This window comes from Athene cunicularia (assembly GCF_003259725.1).
Source record: "Athene cunicularia isolate RWA chromosome 7 unlocalized genomic scaffold, athCun1 chr7_part1, whole genome shotgun sequence".
In the NCBI taxonomy this organism is placed as follows: Eukaryota; Metazoa; Chordata; class Aves; order Strigiformes; family Strigidae; genus Athene; species Athene cunicularia.
The window spans coordinates 8,094,678-8,106,509 of NW_020799107.1; the positions used below are offsets into that span (position 1 = coordinate 8,094,678).

Genomic DNA, 11,832 nt, shown 5'->3' on the forward strand with positions numbered 1-11,832 from the left:
GGGCGGCCGCGGGAGCGCAGCGCCCGCCGCCCCTCGCCGCGGCCCGTCCCGCCTGCGCTGGCGTTGCTCTCGTTCCTGCCGCGGTGGCAGCCCGGGGGGCAGTCGGAGGACGGCGTAAAGCCGGAGGGGAAGGGTCCAGAGCTGCCGTGCTTGTTATCTAATTGAACATTCAAAGTAAATATGAGGTAATTTCTTTCCCTTCTTGTAAGTGTTACGCTTAGAGAGAAAGCCCGGGTAAAATAAAAGCTTTGCCGCGCTGTTTTTCCCCTCTCCTGAGAAGCCGACGTGGTGGGAAAGGGGGAAAACCCAGCTCTGCTTCACTCCTGAGGAAAACCCTCGCTCTGCTTCACAGCCGACGCTGAAGTAACACCTCCGAGTGCCACAGCCCCACCTTGGGGGCCCGACCCAAACCCACGGCAGCTGGTTGGCGCGTTTGCAGCAGAGCAGCACCCCGCATCTTCGCGGCCGAGCGTGAAGGCTTGCCGTGCTTTCTGACAGGAGCTTTCCTTGCCTTCGACAGGTCTTCGATCGGGCGCAACAGCATCATCCTTTTTTCTTCTTCGAGCATCTCTTCATCGCAGCTGCACTGCTGGGTGCTGGTGACTGTGGTAATGCCATTATTAGGCACCAGAGTTAACGGTCCATTTAGAAGCTGTGGTTGTGTATGTCATGTATTATATACACAGATACTAAATTTAAATTTGCAAAGTTAAGCACACAAACACTAGGAAGCACCGGAATTCGGGCTGCCCACACATCCTTGAGGCTTTTCACCCAACAGAGCAACCGACAGGAGTAGCAGGGAGTTATCCTTTATTTTCACTGGTACCAAAGGGGAATAACACACACATTTTGCCAGCGAGTTTCAGACGTGCACTGATGAGAGCACCTTCATCGCTACATACCCATGTTCTTTGTGTATCAAAAGCCTGCAAAGGCTCCATGTACTGTAAATTTTTTTGCTTTCGAGCAAAATCTTAACTACAGCCTTAACTCTTGCTCCAGCTACACGCGAGCGCAATACTGTGGTTAGGGACAGCAAAGTAAAACCCAGGATTTATGAGCTCAGCCACTTCACATCAAATGACGTTCCGCTTTGTGGTGGCAGAGCCGCCCTATCCTGAGAGAGGGAGACAAACTCCACTTTTAAAAACACAGTAAATTATTCAGCCAGCCAAAGACACTTGAAGTTAATAGACAGCTCTCTCCCTCCCCAGCACTACAAATTTTAGCCAATTAGTCATTACGCCACCCCTGTGAAGTGGGTTAATTTAAGTCTTCTCATTTTGCATAGGAAGGAGGCAGAAAGGTTAGGGGACTGGCCCAAGGCCACAAAGAGCACGCAGAGCTGAGCCTAGAAAGCAGACTTCTTGTTTCCCACGCCTACGTTTCAACAACTAGACTTGGCTTGCCTACATCAGAAAATAGGCTGGCATAGCTATAGCTGTGTAATTATATCGTAACAGTTTATGCCGGAATAACTCTCCTCGTGGACATTCTTCTCCAGATGGAAAGTGGCTTCCCGAAAGCTGTCCAGATGAATTCACTCAACAGCGCACACTTTGGGTTTTGCCTTTTTCCCTGCCCCCCCCCTTCATTTTGGGTGGTCAAAATTTCTGAGATGCGGGTCTCGGCAGCATTTTGAAGCCTTTGATCACTTTCACAGACCACTGAAAAGCCGGGACAAATGCAAAACATGTCATTGAAATGCTACAAGTCTAGTTGTCAAGATTTTTATGGTACTTTTCATCAAAAATGTTGAAAACTGAAAGCTTCCAGCTGGCTCTCTTTACAGGTAATAATTTAATAGCTAACAGCTTTTCTCCCAAAACTGCTGGAACCTGCTTGAACCATGGAAGCTGATAGGAAAAGCCAGACCCATCCTCTACAGTAATTATTTCTGATTTTTTTTTTAATCCTGCAGCTCTATAAGCTTTCAAAACCAAATGAATCTGTGAAAACAAGGAGTGACCAAAGGAGAAGTAAGGGACAGGGAATAAAATGAAAAGGTTTGCCTTTAAAAATCAGCTTGTTCACTCCAAGGACTGCAGAGATGAGCGCATCTTCACTACAGCAACATGGGGGTGAGTCACTGGTTTCAATGCAAAACGCAGCTCGGGGGCTGCAGCGAGAGCTCGGCGGTGACTTACATCCAGCACACACCTGCCCCCAAACGAGCCTCAGCAGAGCAGCTGGGATGAGCTTCAGGACCCAGCGACGGTTTGGGGATCAGGAGACATGGGTTCCCATCCGAGCACGCTCAGAGGTCCTCCGTGTAATTTCAGCCAAGTCGTTACTTCCCTGAACCGTGGGGAATAATGCCATGAGAGGTTTTCTTCTGCCGAGCAATGCTCCAAGAGCGATTCTCAGCTTTGCCATGGTCTTGTGCCGCATTGTAGAGGTCACTTCAGCACACCTCTGCAAGAGCCATTGCTGAAGCTCCTGTGGGGCTGGTGGGCAGCCCCTGCCCCTTCCATTTCCACCAGCAAGACGGAAGAAGCCTTCGCTGCCACACAAGCCCCGCTGCCTGAGGATCACAGCCTGTGCCGACAGCCACCTACTCTTGAGACCCACGTTGTCCCTCCGGACATTCGCTCAGTCTCCCCCGGGCCTGAGCTCTCCTGCTGTGTGCTGGAGACAGTAGAGCTCTCCTGTCTCACAGGGACTCTGGGAGGAGAGTTTAATTCCTCATCTCTTGTCAGTAATGTGCTTTGATAAGTTAGGGATGGGCTCAGCCTATTTTCAGCAAAATATTCAAACATTTAACCCATATATATGTGTGTGCATGCACATGCACGTGTGTGAGAATTATTACTCAAACAACCATGATGCTTTAATTTAAATTCTGGCTTAAATTGTCTAATCCTCCTTTTTTATATGCCTGTATAAGGTCAAGGTATTCCAGGAGTTCACTCCCAAAACACTTCTATTAGGTATTCACATACATAGTAGTTCATAGCGGCAAAAGCTCCAGCTTTATTTAGATTTATCGGACACACTGCTGTCTTGGACAGCTATGAACACCAAAGAGCGGCAGCCCCCTGCATCAGCTTTCTTGCCTTTAGACTGAACAGTCTCTTTTCTACCCACAGAAGGGGCACTTTGAAGACAACCTGGATCAAATCCCAACATACTTTGGGGAGGACAAACGTAGACCTTTCTTTACTTAGCTCTGTGTTGGGCAATCTCAAAACCATATAGGCACTAATCTATTCGTTATTCCGTCTCCTCCTCTTTACTACAATAAAGCACTGTTTTATGCTTATATGCATCAATAAAGAGACCTATAAAGAAAATAATGAACACCCTTTAATATCCTCAGAGTATACCCTATTAATTTTAAAAGGGACACAACATACTGTATCCCTTGTATTTCACCAGGATAAAAGCCTATAGATTAATTCCTGTTAAAACAGTTGGTATTTTCAGGACATGCAGATGTAATTTATGGAGAGGCACAATACTCATAATAGCTCAAAGGCCACAGAAACTGTAGATCTGTGTCTGTTACTGTAGTTGTACAGGCATTCATTGTACAGAGAGCAGTTGAAAAGGCAGCGTATGTAATCTGAATACTAAATTTGTGAATAGTTTCTCACTTGGGCTGGTTAGGCTTTTCAAGAGCAGCGGATGCTTTGTGGGGGACTTTGTAAAACATTCTGCTAATATATCACACAATGTTGCTGTATTTTCTTCTCTTATCTTTACTGTTAGAGCTTTATTCATGAAGACGCAATATTTGATTCTTAAAAGGGCACCAGCACCTGAATTCAGTGTGTTCCATGAGAGACAATTTTCACAATAAATACTTTTTCCTTCTTCTGTAAAGTGGACAACTTTAGGTATATATAGCCCAAAAGTGTACAAGAAACAAAGATCCTTGTCCTCACCCCTGTGTATTCCAATTGCTATATCCAACTTACTTGAAAAATAGTATTATATTTTCTGGTTTATTATCAATAATAAAAGTGTACAGGCTTTCTCTTTTATTATGGAGATATAAATGTATATGGATATATCATTTGTGAGGAAGGGAAATTCTAAAGTGTCCTAACAAAATTTAATTATGACACAAGCTACTAACAGAGAAGCCTTCAGCCTGGGATCATTTTAATTCTTCGCTTGTACAGCACCTAGCACAATGAGGATTTATGCATGACCTAGCTTCTCAGTTAGTACTTCAACAAAATTAAGAATTAACTCTTGCTTTGCTTATGGCTGGAAGTCACAGTACCAACAGAATGATATACATCCAGTACGGAACAGTGAACAGCACAGACTTGTGAAGTTCATGAAGCAGCTGATACAAAAGTACGCTAGACCGATTGAAATTACTGGAGTTGCTGGAGGCATTTAGGCAGATAGACAGTTGTTACTTGAGCTGAAATTTGGCAAAATTATAGGTGTCAATCATGCTGAGTATTGCAGAGTGCCAGGAAACGTTCAGTGACAAGCGACCAGGCTCATGGCTTTGCAACATCTGAAAATTTGGCGGGAATGGCGTTCTTCCATTTCTCTATGACAGGATTAATGTGAAGGCCAAAGGTCGCCACTTGGGTTTGAAGGGGCTTCTACAATACAGAAGACTTCTACCAAATTAGGCTGCAAACATCATGGGAGCAGGTCTTGTAAGGCTTCTGACACTGACCTCTGGGTTCAGCCTGATACACTGCAGATGCATCCTGGGTGAAATACAGACTAGATAAGGCCACCCTATGTATACATTTCTGAACACTACAGCTCTTTAATGCTTGGCAAAGAATTAAGGAATAAGGACATTTTCTCTCTGAATCCAACCTACCTATGCAGATCTCCCTGGTCAGCAGGCTGTTTCCTCTGATTCTACCTGTGTGGTTGCATGGTTTCCCTCAGTGTCCCAGGGTCTTTCTTCAAAACATCTGAATGATGTCCTGTTTATTCATTTCACTCCTCACTTTGACACATTGCCAAAAACACCACCACCCCTGTTCAGTGTGCATTGCTACAAAGAAGTCAGCATGGATTTACTGGCATGTACTTTACCCTCGTTAGTCCTTGTCTGTCTTTCTTCACCCTCTTTCCAGCACCATGCTGGTGCTTGTAGGGAGCTGGGAAGGGGTGGTGGGTCGAAAACCTGCTGTCGTGGTCAGGGACTAAACAGCTAAAGCATCTTTCAGGCTGACAGCAGCTCCTGCAGGTGTGGGGCTCTGTAACATGACCTGAACCAGAGAGCAGGCATGGCTGTCCCAGGCCAGGGGAGCAGGGCAGGGGTTAGTCCCCTCTGTGCTGCTCCACGCAACGTGTGGACTCAAGTGTGAAGTGCCACCACCACAGTGAGTGCTGGGGGTGAAAAGCTACCATCCGAACCAGTCTTTTGGTCATTGCAGAAATGGCAAGTCATCAGAGTCTCATGAGTAATTAAGTCAGAATGTAAAATTGTCTTAGAAAACAAAAACACCAAGCTCTTCACCTCCAGAAGTGGCATAGCTGAGCCAAAGGCTGTCATCTCAGAGGTGAAGGACAGCCTGGGAACTAAGCCTAAATCCAGATTGTGGATGACTCGCTTTCCATGCCTTGCTTCGGAGGAGGATATACATTTCTGCCCCCCATTTACAAGTGGTATTCTGCTATAGGTCCCTTGTTTAGCCTCCTGTTCCTCAGCTGCTCCTGGAGTCCATGGAGAAGACTGATGAGTTCAGATTGCAACTCCAAGCACCAAAATAAGATTCCTGCTTGTAGTCACTCTCTAGGGGAGCATTTCTTTCTCCAGTGACTGCATAAGGAGGCTGGAGATACCAGCCAGCTAAATCAGTTACTTACAGTGGGTGAATATCCCTGTTCATATTTCCATTCTTCATCTAGAAAATAAACCTGATAGTATTTATTCTCCTCTATCACTCTATCAACTGTGCTGAGAATCAGGAACACCTCAGCAAGAGGGGCAAGGACTTGGACACAGCTGCGATAGAGGCCGTGCGAGTGTGCAAGAGAGAGGCATTTAAAAAATAGGGGGGTTGTATGCCTCTTTTGTGCCCTTAAGCAAAGTGTCATCATAGGAGTGTCCTGTGATTTGATTGTGAAAATACGGTCACCTTAAATTAACTGGCCACATAATCAGTTTTAAAGTGAAGCCAGGTTAACTTTGATTAACCACAAGCAACAATTTAGATCGTAAAAATAAAACATTAGCATCTTTTTACGCTCCTCTCAGTGTTACATGAAACAATGTTTGACCACAGCCTTTTAAAGCTGCATGTTAATTTTTATTGCGAAGCATTCCTCTGTCTTGCTCCAGCAGCAGAGCTGATGGAGTGCTCCACAGACTTTTTTTAGGATACTGATTCATTTAGTGGTAGAGGTTTTCTTCATTTTTCAAAGTTTTATTTATTAGTCTTATTTTACTCCAGGAAAGGAATAACATTTCTCTACATCCAGACATTACCCACACATAACTGCACAAGCAGAAAAAACATAACTTCATTCTTGTGGTTTGAAAATGCCTCCTTTTTCCTGTTTGTTTGTTTTTAAGAGGGAAGCGTTTCCAATTCTTAGTTCTCCTTTGGGGATTTAAATCAATGAAGACATCATTCAGTCTCTATATTAAAAAGACAATCTTTTGTTCCCAGCTACTGCCAATACACTATCATTTTTTTCTGAGATCTGGAAGAACAAATGTTAGTTTCTGTTTATTAGCCACATGAGGGAATCTTCTAATTAAGATTTTGGGTGGTGGAACGAGATCAGTTATCTCTTCTTCACTGCACAGACCTGGGCTTATACCACTAATATCAACAGAAATTCTCCTACTGATTTCAGCTGAAAAGACCCCATCTAAAATCTACAAAAGTGGGGAAAAAAAAATCCGTTTTTACAGCATTATGAACGAGGACATAAATAGAAAAAACCTGCAGATATTATCATCGTCTTTTTCTTAAAAATCCTTCTCTGAATTGCTTTTACCAGTTTATTGCATCAGTACACTGCTAAAGAGTGTTCTTCTCATAACAAAACTTTCCTCATTCAAAACACAGAATTTGTTATGACACCCTATAGTAGGTATAGACCTACCAGGTCTTAGCTTACTCATTGCATTAGAAAGGCAAATGCTTTTCGTAGTGGCTTGCTGCTGGTTTCGTTTTGTTGGGATGGTTTTTAATTCAACAAGGGTATAATTTTACATTCAACTCTGAAGTCTGGTTAAAAATAGCAATTGAAAGCAATCTTTAAAATCTGAAGATGTTTTCCATGGAAATTGCATCCAAAGCAGCTAAAGGTCTTTAGCACTGACTTGATCCTAAAGTGATTTCCACACTATATTGAGTTGTCTTAATGGCTGACAGCAAAATCATGACCCTCCAGTGAGGTTATCCTAGATGGCTCATACAAGATCTTTGCACATTTGCACATATGACTCTTTGAAATAAAGTGTTGTCTGACTGTAGATGGTGGCTTCATCTTTCGTAAGACAAAAGAGCTCTGTTGAAAACCTTCACTTGTCATCGCCCTAAAATCAGACATACTGAAAGAGGAAAAACTAAGACAACGACTTCTCTAAGAATTACTATCTGTGACTGCTCTTAAAGTAGACAGAGCTATGAAAAAAACATAATGCCAAACCGTGGGGTTGGCCTCACATTTCTGCATGGGAATGTTTTTTTTCCACGGCCTCCTTTAAGAGGTAGTTTCTTACTTTAGATAAGGGAAGCTCCATCAGCTGCTTCATAGAGCAAAACTGACACCCACTGGCCACCCCCAGTACTTGACACACTTTGAGCTGTTGAGCAATCCTGGCTTCAGGGCAGAGCAGGAGAAAGGAGAGGTGTATCACCCTTCTAGCTCATCTCAGTCCTTCTTTACAGTCCATGACCTCAACTTTGCCAGTAGTAGTCCCAAAACCCTGCTGCCGTGGAGTGAGATGGTGCATGATGTAACACCTGGGCTCCCTTTCACTCCTTAGGGAATCAGTTGTATAAAGTCCTTTCACATGACAAATGGCAGGGCTCCTACCCCTTTCTGTAGGAAGCTAGAGCAGCTTTACTGACCATTTTTGACTGAAATTCAAGAAGACATTTCATTTGATCAATCTCGGGCTTGCTGTGCCCATGGTCCACCACACTTGCCTGCATCAGCTATTTGGAGGCAGCCATCCATGTGCTGGTTGCCACTCAGCCAGACTTACTGAATTCTGCTCCAGTGGAGGTCTGTATCTTCCGCATCCCACACTTCTCTGCGGGATCCTCGCTCCTCGTCACGCTGTCACCTCTGATCGCTGGAGCTTTATTATCAAGGCTCCCAAAGATAATGGTTCCTACCAGGTACTGTTGCCTGTGTGTTGTGAGAAGAAGTGTCCCCTTCTGCCTCCCTGTCACAGCACAGGCCAGAATTACATTGGCATTTATACATTTATTTTTCAATTGCATTGCTTGCTCATATCTGATTTGCTATCCACTTAGGCACTTCCAACATGACTGACTTGTAAGTAGCTCCTTCCTACCAAATATCTTTGTTTTAGATTATATTTATCTCCTCATGGAGAACTTCAATCTTCCCCGAGATTCAATCTAATTCTTTTATTTCCTCCACATGTCGTATATCATCATGTGCTACCCTCTGGTATTATTCCTTGCTCCCGTCTGGTCTTTGAAACTCTTCTCCACTGTCTTATATGTTACCGATTTCATAGAATACATTATATTCTACATGGAACATGTCACTTTGCTGAAAGGTACATTATTACATTTTATGTAACCAGCATGCCCTTTTATGCCTGCGTGATCAGTTTGCACTTTAGCTATTTTAAACATCCCGGTAGTACATTATTCAAAATCTAGAGCATGGTGTCTAAAGCACTGTCCTGTTTCTTATCACAGTTTCCAGGCAGTGTAGAGTAACTTATGTTGTTAAACGGGAAAGAATGTTTTTTGACACTGAGCAGCTTCATCCACGCACACTGTCCCTGCCTGTGCCCCTGCCTGAGCTGGCTCAGCCTCAAGCGAAAAAGGAAATGGGGGTAAACTGTGCTCTCCCTTTCTGAACACTCATACATTCAGATCATCTCACAAGGGTTTTCAAGAATAGGCAAGCTACTCTAGTATTTTAAATAATTATTTTTTAAGACCACCAACAGAAATGAATACTCTGACTTAATTTTACAGTTCTTTTAGGTTTTAACTTCTCCAGATGAGCAAAGCATCACCTTGTGTTGCTTTAGAGGAACCTGATGAAGTTACAAGATTATTTGTTGATGTTCAATAGCTGATTACTTAATAAACTGAAGGCAACATGTGACACACAGCCTCTCTAAGATGAACAGAGGCCACAGTGTTTCTCTGTATGTCCCTAATGCTATTTATATCCACTTCAGCCTCAACGAATTCCTCTTGCCCATAGCCTGACTTCACAACAGGCTGCATTGCAGGCTGCTGGGTCCTTAGGGAACACAAGCACAAATACCTCTGGCAGTGCCATCGGGGGAACTGGCCAAAGATATTAGGGCCACTCATTGCCACATACGTGGCGTCAACATTACAAGGGAGGAAGATCCCACCTTGACTTCCCAAGTCCAAGGTCCAGCTGCTTTGGCTTAGCCTGGTTGTTAGTCCAGCCCCAGCTCTGAATCGTGAGGCTTTCACAGGTGTCAGCGGGGGACAAGCTGTGGGTCTGGGTTAACAAGACAAAACTACTTGGCCCACGGCTGTACAATGTTATTTGTGAGCATGCAGAGATGCCATGTCTGCCCAGGCATTTGAGAGCAGCAGGGAAGGAGCTGGAGGGGAAGTCCCATCCGAACACAGACATACCAGGAAAGGATGCCAGCTTCCGCAGAGTGATTACAGAAGGCGCCAACCAGGAACCTGTCCCTCGCAGTACAAATATTATTTACTGCATCTCACTTTGGTTTCTAGTCTTGCCTGAATTACAGTTTCTCCCAAGCCACAGCGTGCAGCCTCATGGCCAGAGGATGAGGAGTTTACCTGGAGAATATGGAGCCTGTTCGTCCCCAGATGTCACCACGTCCCAGAGGCAGTGGTGCTGGTCGGATAGTGGGGGCACCCTGCTGCCTCACTGGGGGGACTGGGCTCCCTGAGCTCCCTCTGCAGAGAGGGGGGCTTATGCTGAATGCTGAACTGAAGCAGCAGATACTGCTCCCCTGCTTTCCTTCTGCAGGGATAACATTGTTTAAATAATACTAACCTGCCATACACGTGGCTGACGGCTACACATCATTTATTGATTTTTCTTGCTTAAAGCTTAGCCATGATCTCAGGCATGCAAAAACCTGTTACATCAGAATGATTTGTCAGTAAATTGCTTTTTATGTTAAAAAGGGGAGGAAAAGAAGATGTTCAATAAAGAATCCTGAAATTTTCAGGCTATGTCTTTGGTAATGGTGGGGTTATGAAAATACAGGTAAATCCCCACCTTGTTTCATGCCCACACAAATTATACACTTTATCTGTGGCCTTTCATTTGAATATTCTTTTCCATATTCAGACTAGATTTGTCTCTATATAGTGGGATTCCTGGGGGAGAGAATTGTTTATATAGACAAACCTCAGATTGTTTAGCTTTCAAATTTCATTTTTCAAAGCAATTTCTGAAAAACGACCCACCCCATTGCCCTCCTATGTATTTGCTTTCTCAAGGTCTGCAAAGAGGGATAATTTTCTGCAGCTGTCAGTGTGGCGGCACAAGAAGGGGCTGTATATTTGCAGTGGCAAAGGACTCGTTTTGGTTGTGCAATTTTGTGGAAGTGTTTGAACACAGAGTCCCTGTGCTCTCCCATGCTATCAGGTCATCGGTCTGAAAGCCCAGTCCTGTTTGGGTGCGAGTTATAGCAGCGTGTCTCTTCTGTGCAGTTTCCCAAGTCCATATTAAATGTATGGCGTTGATGTACAACCCTGATCTTATTACTGTTTGACTTTTTAAAACTAGATATCCCATCCACTCTACTGCATCCTGTTGAGACCCCTCTTCACTGTGCCATATACTGCGAGGTTAGTATCTTACTATCCATGTTTCTGCCTCCTCATATTAATACCGAGCGATATATCTGCAGCAATGGACACAGTAGTCTTTCCTACATAGCAACAAATGATTCGAAGACACTTCTGAAACATGTGCAGGAGCCTTTTGCAAACTGACACAGACACATTTGAAGGTTTGGATGCTGAGAAATCCCTCAGAGACAGATAGCATGGAGACCACTTGAAGTCATCTATGCATATATTTTGTTGTGATCATACACAGGTGGAAACACTGCCTGGCAAGTTTGTGCTGCTGGGTAAAGACTAATCACATACCCTGTGTTTATATGTGCTTATTTGTCAGCTGAGGGTTTCATATGACATGAGAGGAACTTCAAAACACTGAAACCTTGAAAAAAAATAAAGGGCTAACAGCCTTCTGATTTGCCATACTTTCACTGAGATGTATCAAAATCTATACAGAGATCCAGTATAAACATGCAATCCAGACACTTTCTATAAGTGATGTGAATTCAGGGAGGAAATCCCAAGAGCCGGTTTTAACAGTGTTTTGAGTGCAAACTTGTTTATAGACTCACAACGAGTATTTCCATGATTTTACCAGCTATGTTTCTGTTGTGAGACTATTGCTTTTTCACTTTGATAACTGCAGATGTGGTTGGATTTTTTTCCTGGTCTTTTAGCCTTCCTCTCAGCTGCTTGAAACACGCAGACCTTTCAGTTTTCAGGTTTAGGTCTCAATCCAACAAAACACTTAAACCAATATCTTCATTTGAAGTTAGCCTTTTTTTTTTTTTTTTTTTTAAATCAGGAAGATGAATTAGATGAGCTCCACTGGTGTCCTTTCCAACCTAAATTACCACCC

General features: G+C 43.8%; 1 long non-coding RNA gene across 1 annotated transcript; it reads left to right on the top strand.

Annotated features, from left to right (window-relative positions):
- The first annotated feature begins 13 nt into the window (after positions 1–13).
- Positions 14–3,970, top strand: LOC113482247. The gene is made up of 3 exons (XR_003398804.1): positions 14–185; positions 1,925–2,275; positions 3,093–3,970. It is a non-coding gene; the product is annotated as an uncharacterized LOC113482247 (long non-coding RNA).
- The last annotated feature ends 7,862 nt before the right edge of the window (positions 3,971–11,832 follow it).